This window comes from Mytilus galloprovincialis, chromosome 1, assembly GCF_965363235.1.
Source record: "Mytilus galloprovincialis chromosome 1, xbMytGall1.hap1.1, whole genome shotgun sequence".
Classification (NCBI taxonomy): domain Eukaryota; kingdom Metazoa; phylum Mollusca; class Bivalvia; order Mytilida; family Mytilidae; genus Mytilus; species Mytilus galloprovincialis.
This window is the reverse complement of record NC_134838.1, coordinates 87,889,968-87,897,928: the sequence shown is the minus strand read 5'-3', so window position 1 is coordinate 87,897,928 and position 7,961 is coordinate 87,889,968.

Here is a 7,961-nt window from a genome sequence, read left to right as displayed (position 1 = left end):
AGTCATACGGCAAAATTCTTCAGCCAATGTCTAGAGAAAGTTGGAGAAGAGTGGTTGATGGATTGTATTTTCCTTCCGTCTCAGCGCAACTATTGTTTGATGATCTGGGGATGTATTAATTACAATGACGTGGGAATTATAACTGTCATTGACGGGAACATAAATGCCTTAAAATACTTTGACATAATTGACAACAAAGTGTGGTCAATGATTATTAAATTCAGAAGAGTTTTTAAACTCGACGTCGAATAATCTCACAAAAAAGGAAACAAATATTTCGGCGACTTTTGTTAGCAGGTATACTCGAATGACCATTAGGAAAAAAGCGAAAGATCAATATCAAGGTAATCAATTTTACATTTATTGTACCTAATATATATCTGCACTGTGTGGTGTGATCTAATTTTGTTGAAAATATTGACAAAAAAAAAAAGTAGGCACGTAAAACATCTCATAAATTATCAATTTCTAATAAAACAACGTTTTTCTATTGCAACGAAAGTCCTTTCAAAGTTCAAACCAATGACAAGGTTTATAAAAAAATAAATCAGCGCTTTTATGAAAAGATGATTTCAATGAACATAATAAAAGAGGAACGAAAGATACAAGAGGGACAGTCAAACTCATAAATCGAAAATAAACTGACAACACCATGGCTAAAAATAAAAAGTTCAAACAGACAAACAATAGTACACATAATACAACATAGAAAACTAAAGAATAAACAACACGAACCGCATTTATAATTATACCTTCACATTTCACACAATTAGTTGTTAACCCATTCGAACAAAAAGAACTGCATTCTTAGCTGTTGATTATTTTGAACAAAAGCCTAATGAAAAAATTATAAAGTATGCACTGTTTTCTATTATACATTGATAACTTACTTCATCAATTTACAATTATTGTCTTAGTTTTATTATTAATTTCAGAAAAAATGATCATCTTGTCGAATAATCTCACAAAAGTAGGAGCAAAAATTTCGGCGACTTTTTTAACAGGTATATTCAAATGACCGTTAGAAAAAAGCGGAACATCAATATTATGGTAATCAACTTTACGTTTATTCTACCTAACATAACGACACTGTGTGTTGTGATTTAATTTTGTTGAAAAAATTGACAAAAAAAATTAGCACGTAAAACATCTGATAAATAAGCAATATCGAATGAAACAACGTTTCTCTATTGCAAGAAAAGTGTTTCACAAGTTGAAACTAGGGACAAAGTGTGAAGAAATACAAAACAGCGCTTTTATGAAAAGACGTTTTCAAAGAATATCACAATTATACAATCACATTTCACACAATAAGTTGTTAACCCATGTGAACAACTATAACTGCATTCTTAGTTGTTGATAATTTTTGTAAAAAAAAAATGGCCGAAAAAGGTATAAAGTGCGCACTGTTTTTTCTACCTTATACATTAATTACCTACTTCATCTATAAATAATTATTGTATACTTTTTATTTTCAATTTCAGAAGAATTTTCAAACACGTGGAATAATATCTGAAAAGAGGAAGCAAAAATTTCCACGACTTCTTCATAGCAGGAATATTCGAATGACCGTTAGAAAAAAGAGAAACATCAATATCAAGATAATCAATTGTACAATAACTCTAACTAATATAACGGCACTGTGTGGTGTGGTATAATTTGGTGAAAATATTGACTGACAAAAGTGGGCAAGTAACACATCTCATCAATAAGCAATTTCCAATAAATCATCATTTTTATTTTGTAAGCAAAGTCCTTACTAAGTCAACCAAAGTGACAAAGTTTGCAGAAAAATAAATCAGGGCTTTTATGAAAATCTGTTTTCATTGAAGATACATGTACCAATTATACAGTATTCTGCCATAAGTATTCGTAAAAACAACAATTGCGGTCACGTCATGGAAGGTTAAACAAGTTTTGACCGTCGTCTCCATGTCACAATGTGGATGACCGTGAATCTAAATTTAAATATAGATTGTTCTGTAGAAAAACATGTGGTTGTCATGTGACACTTGCAAGATGGCATCAACCTTGTCTTGTTAACAAAATGGGGCGAAAGGGAAAAGAACTGACATCTTATCAGAAAAGGGATTTCGCTGCATTAAATGATGCAGGTTACCGAAAAAGTGAAATAGTCAGACTGACCGGCATTAAACAAAGACCTGTTGACATTTTGTGAAGAGGTATGAACATCGCGGTGATATAGAAAACATACGGAGATGCAGCAGACCTAAATCCTTTCATGACCGGTATATGAGAAAATTTTCCCGTCCCGTAAAATAATATCGCCATAAAGGTTTAGCTGAAATTACAAATAACTTTAATGAGAACATTGATAGACCTTTCTCTAAAAGAACTGTTGAATGTAAAATACATTTTGATTGATTCCGCACGCGGTCAGTTTAAAAAAAAATATCGTATATGTGAGATCAACTAGAAAAAACGAGTGGCATACTGCATAGGAAATCTACATAAAAGAGGAAATGTACACTGGAGTAAATGGATATTCAACGATATGTGAAAGGTAGTCATACGGCAAAATTCTTCAGCCAATGTCTAGAGAAGGTCGGAGAAGAGTAGTTGATGGATTGTATTTTCCTTCCGTCTCAGCGCAACTATTGTTTGATGATCTGGGGATGTATTAATTACAATGACGTGGGAATTAGTACTGTTATTGAAGGGAACATAAATGCCTTAAAACACTTTGACATAATTTACAACACGTCAATGATTATTAAATCAGAAGAGTTTTTAAACTCGACGTCGAATAATCTCACAAAAAAGGAAACAAATATTTCGGCGACTTTTGTTAGCAGGTATACTCGAATGACCATTAGGAAAAAAGCGAAAGATCAATATCAAGGTAATCAATTTTACATTTATTGTACCTAATATATCTGTACTGTGTGGTTTGATCTAATTTTGTTGAAAATATTGACAAAAAAAAGTAGGCACGTAAAACATCTCATAAATTATCAATTTCTAATAAAACAACGTTTTTCTATTGCAACGAAAGTCCTTTCAAAGTCCGAACCAATGACAAGGTTTATAAAAAAATAAATCAGCGCTTTTATGAAAAGATGTTTTCAATGAACATAATAAAAGAGAAACGAAAGATACAAGAGGGACAGTCAAACTCATAAATCGAAAATAAACTGACAACACCATGGCTAAAAATAAAAAGTTCAAACAGACAAACAATAGTACACATGATACCAGATAGAAAACTAAAGAATAAACAACACGAACCGCATTTATAATTATACCTTCACATTTCACACAATTAGTTGTTAACCCATTCGAACAAAAAGAACTGCATTCTTAGCTGTTGATTATTTTGAACAAAAGCCTAATGAAAAAATTATAAAGTATGCACTGTTTTCTATTATACATTGATAACTTACTTCATCAATTTACAATTATTGACTTAGTTTTATTATTAATTTCAGAAAAAAATGATCATCTTGTCGAGTAATCTCACAAAAGTAGAAGCAAAAATTTCGGCGACTTTTTTAACAGGTATATTCAAATGACCGTTAGAAAAAAGCGGAACATCATTTTTATGGTAATCAACTTTACGTTTATTCTACCTAACATAACGGCACTGTGTGTTGTGATTTAATTTTGTTGAAAAAATTGACAAAAAAAAAAAAATTAGCACGTAAAACTTCTGATAAATAAGCAATATCGAATGAAACAACGTTTCCCTATTGCAAGAAAAGTGTTTCACAAGTTGAAACTAGGGACAAAGTGTGAAGAAATACAAAACAGCGCTTTTATGAAAAGACGTTTTCAAAGAATATCACAATTATACAATCACATTTCACACAACAAGTTGTTAACCCATTTGAACAACTATAACTGCATTCTTAGTTGTTGATAATTTTTGTAAAAAAGAATGGCCGAAAAAGGTATAAAGTGCGCACTTATTTTTTACCTTATACATTAATTACCTACTTCATCTATAAATAATTATTGTATACTTTTTATTTTCAATTTCAGAAGAATTTTCAAACTCGTCGAATAATATCTGAAAAGAGGAAGCAAAAATTTCGACGACTTCTTTTTAGCAGGAATATTCGAATGACCGTTAGAAAAAAGAGAAACATCAATATCAAGATAATCAATTGTACAATAACTCTAACTAATATAACGGCACTGTGTGGTGTGGTATAATTTGGTGAAAATGTTGACTGACAAAAGTGGGCACGTAACACATCTCATCAATAAGCAATTTCCAATAAATCAACATTTTTATTTTGCAAGGAAAGTCCTTACTAAGTCAACCAAAGTGACAAAGTTTGCAGAAAAATAAATCAGGGCTTTTATGAAAAGCTGTTTTCATTGAAGATACATGTACCAATTATACAGTATTCTGCCATAAGTATTCGTAAAAACAGTTGAGGTCACGTAATGGAAGGTTAAACAAGTTTTTGCCGTCGTCTCCATGTCACAATCTGGATGACCGTGAATCTAAATTTAAATATGGATTGTTCTGTAGAAAAACATGTGGTTGTCATGTGACACGTGCATGATGGCATCAACCTTGTCTTGTAAACAAAATGGGTCGAAGGGGAAAAGAACTGACATCTTATCAGAAAAGTGATTTCGCTGCATTAAATGATGCAGGTTACCGAAAAAGTGAAATAGTCAGACTGACCGACATTAAACAAAGACCCGTTGACATTTTTTGAAGAGGTATGAACATTGCGGTGATGTAGAAAACATACGGAGATGCAGCAGACCTAAATCCTTTCATGACCGGTATATGAGAAAATTTTCCCGTCCCGTAAAATAATATCGCAATAAAGGTTTAGCTGAAATTAAAAATAATTTTAATGAGAACATTGATAGACCTTTCTCTAAAAGAACTGTTGAATGTAGAATATATTTTGATTGATTCCGCACGCGGTCAGTTTAAAAAAAAAATATCGTATATGTGAGATCAACTTGAAAAAAACGAGTGGCATACTGCATAGGAAATCTACATAAAAGAGGAAATGTACACTGGAGTAAATGGATATTCAACGATAAGTGAAAGGTAGTCATACGGCAAAATTCTTCAGCCAATGTCTAGAGAAGGTCGGAGAAGAGTGGTTGATGGATTGTATTTTCCTTCCGTCTCAGCGCAACTATTGTTTGATGATCTGGGGATGTATTAATTACAATGACGTGGGAATTATAACTGTTATTGAAGGGAACATAAATGCCTTAAAATACTTTGACATAATTGACAACAACCCGTCAATGATTATTAAATTCAGAAGAGTTTTTAAACTCGACGTCGAATAATCTCACAAAAAAGGAAACAAATATTTCGGCGACTTTTGTTAGCAGGTATACTCGAATGACCATTAGGAAAAAAGCGAAAGATCAATATCAAGGTAATCAATTTTACATTTATTGTACCTAATATATCTGCACTGTGTGGTGTGATCTAATTTTGTTGAAAATATTGACAAAAAAAAGTAGGCACGTAAAACATCTCATAAATTTTCAATTTCTAATAAAACAACGTTTTTCTATTGCAACGAAAGTCCTTTCAAAGTCCGAACCAATGACAAGGTTTATAAAAAAATAAATCAGCGCTTTTATGAAAAGATGTTTTCAATGAACATAATAAAAGAGGAACGAAAGATACAAGAGGGACAGTCAAACTCATAAATCGAAAATAAACTGACAACAACATGGCTAAAAATAAAAAGTTCAAACAGACAAACAATAGTACACATGATACAACATAGAAAACTGAAGAATAAACAACACGAACCGCATTTATAATTATACCTTCACATTTCACACAATTAGTTGTTAACCCATTCGAACAAAAAGAACTGCATTCTTAGCTGTTTATTATTTTGAACAAAAGCCTAATGAAAAAATTATAAAGTATGCACTGTTTTCTATTATACATTGATAACTTACTTCATCAATTTACAATTATTGACTTAGTTTTATTATTAATTTCAGAAAAATGATCATCTTGTCGAATAATCTCACAAAAGTAGAAGCAAAAATTTCGGCGACTTTTTTAACAGGTATATTCAAATGACCGTTAGAAAAAAGCGAAACATCAATATTATGGTAATCAACTTTACGTTTATTCTACCTAACATAACGACACTGTGTGTTGTGATTTAATTTTGTTGAAGAAATTGACAAAAAAAATTAGCACGTAAAACATCTGATAAATAAGCAATATCGAATAAAACAACGTTTCTCTATTGCAAGAAAAGTGTTTCACAAGTTGAAACTAGGGACAAAATGTGAAGAAATACAAAACAGCGCTTTTATGAAAAGACGTTTTCAAAGAATATCACAATTATACAATCACATTTCACACAATAAGTTGTTAACCCATTTGAACAACTATAACTGCATTCTTAGTTGTTGATAATTTTTGTAAAAAAAAATGGCCAAAAAAGTATAAAGTGTGCACTGTTTTTTTTACCTTATACATTAATTACCAACTTCATCTATAAATAATTATTGTATACAGTTAACTCTCGTTGTCTCGAACTCGGTTGACTCGAAATTTCGGATGAGTCGAAGTTTTCACGTGGTCCCGAACTTTATTCCATACAAAAGTATGTAATTCGACTCCTCATGAGTCGAAATTGGATGAGTCGAAATTTCGGTTGAGTCGAACTAAATTTACGGTCCCAAGGTTAACAAAAGCATACAAAATTCATTTTTTATCTCGAACTAATACACATATGTCAAAACATGACCTCCGGGATTTAAATGAATTGAAGAGTTAATCTGACATGCAATACACGTGTAATTAAATTTCCGGTCACTGACCACCGTATTGATTTATGACGTGCTATTTCCATGAGTGTTTACCTAAGATTATCTTTTATAGAATTTTTATAAATAATTAGTGATACATTGTTAATGTTCATGAAAAAGTATTTAAATTGTTTACAAAACAATTAGATTGTGATTTACACTAATGAGCTTGGGTGTGTATAAAGTTAGGATTATGGCTTCCGTTGATGATCACCTAAAAACTACTCAAACGGCGTCTTTAATCTTGTTATATATTCTTTTGAAAAGAAAAAGTGAGATAAAACAAAATGAATAGAAATCAAAATTTTCTTAAATCTCTTGTACCCGAGAATAAACAATTTTGTCAGCTATTAGCGACCTGAATTACGAAACTATCGATTGGAAATTACCCTCTTGGAAAAGCCATAGGATTTTTTTTTAATTGAAACAATTGAATAAGTAAAATAAGTAAAAATAAAAGTCATTATAATAATAAAAGACTGTGACATACAAATACATCGATCTGATACTAGAATATCGATCCCCTTGCCATATTCACCCGGATTTATTTTAGCTTTACCAAGCTAAGCAAGAGTTGTGTCCCTTAGATTGTCGAACTTCCGGTGTTCGTTTGAGTCGAACTACGTATATCTCGAAATATTTCTCTGGTCTGGCTGACTTCGACATAACGAGAGTCGACTGTACTTTTTATTTTCAATTTCAGAAGAATTTTCAAACACGTGGAATAATATCTGAAAAGAGGAGGCAAAAATTTGGACGACTTCTTTTTAGCAGGAATATTCGAATGACCGTTAGAAAAAAGAGAAACATCAATATCAAGATAATCAATTGTACAATAACTCTAACTAATATAACGGCACTGTGTGGTGTGGTATAATTTGGTGAAAATATTGACTGACAAAAGTGGGCACGTAACACATCTCATCAATAAGCAATTTCCAATAAATCAACATTTTTATTTTGCAAGGAAAGTCCTTACTAAGTCAACCAAAGTGACAAAGTTTGCAAAAAAATAAATCAGGGCTTTTATGAAAAGCTGTTTTCATTGAAGATACATGTAGCTATTATACAGTATTCTGCCATAAGTATTCGTAAAAACAACAATTGCGGTCACGTCATGGAAGGTTAAACAAGTTTTGGCCGTCGTCTCCATGTCACAATCTGGATGA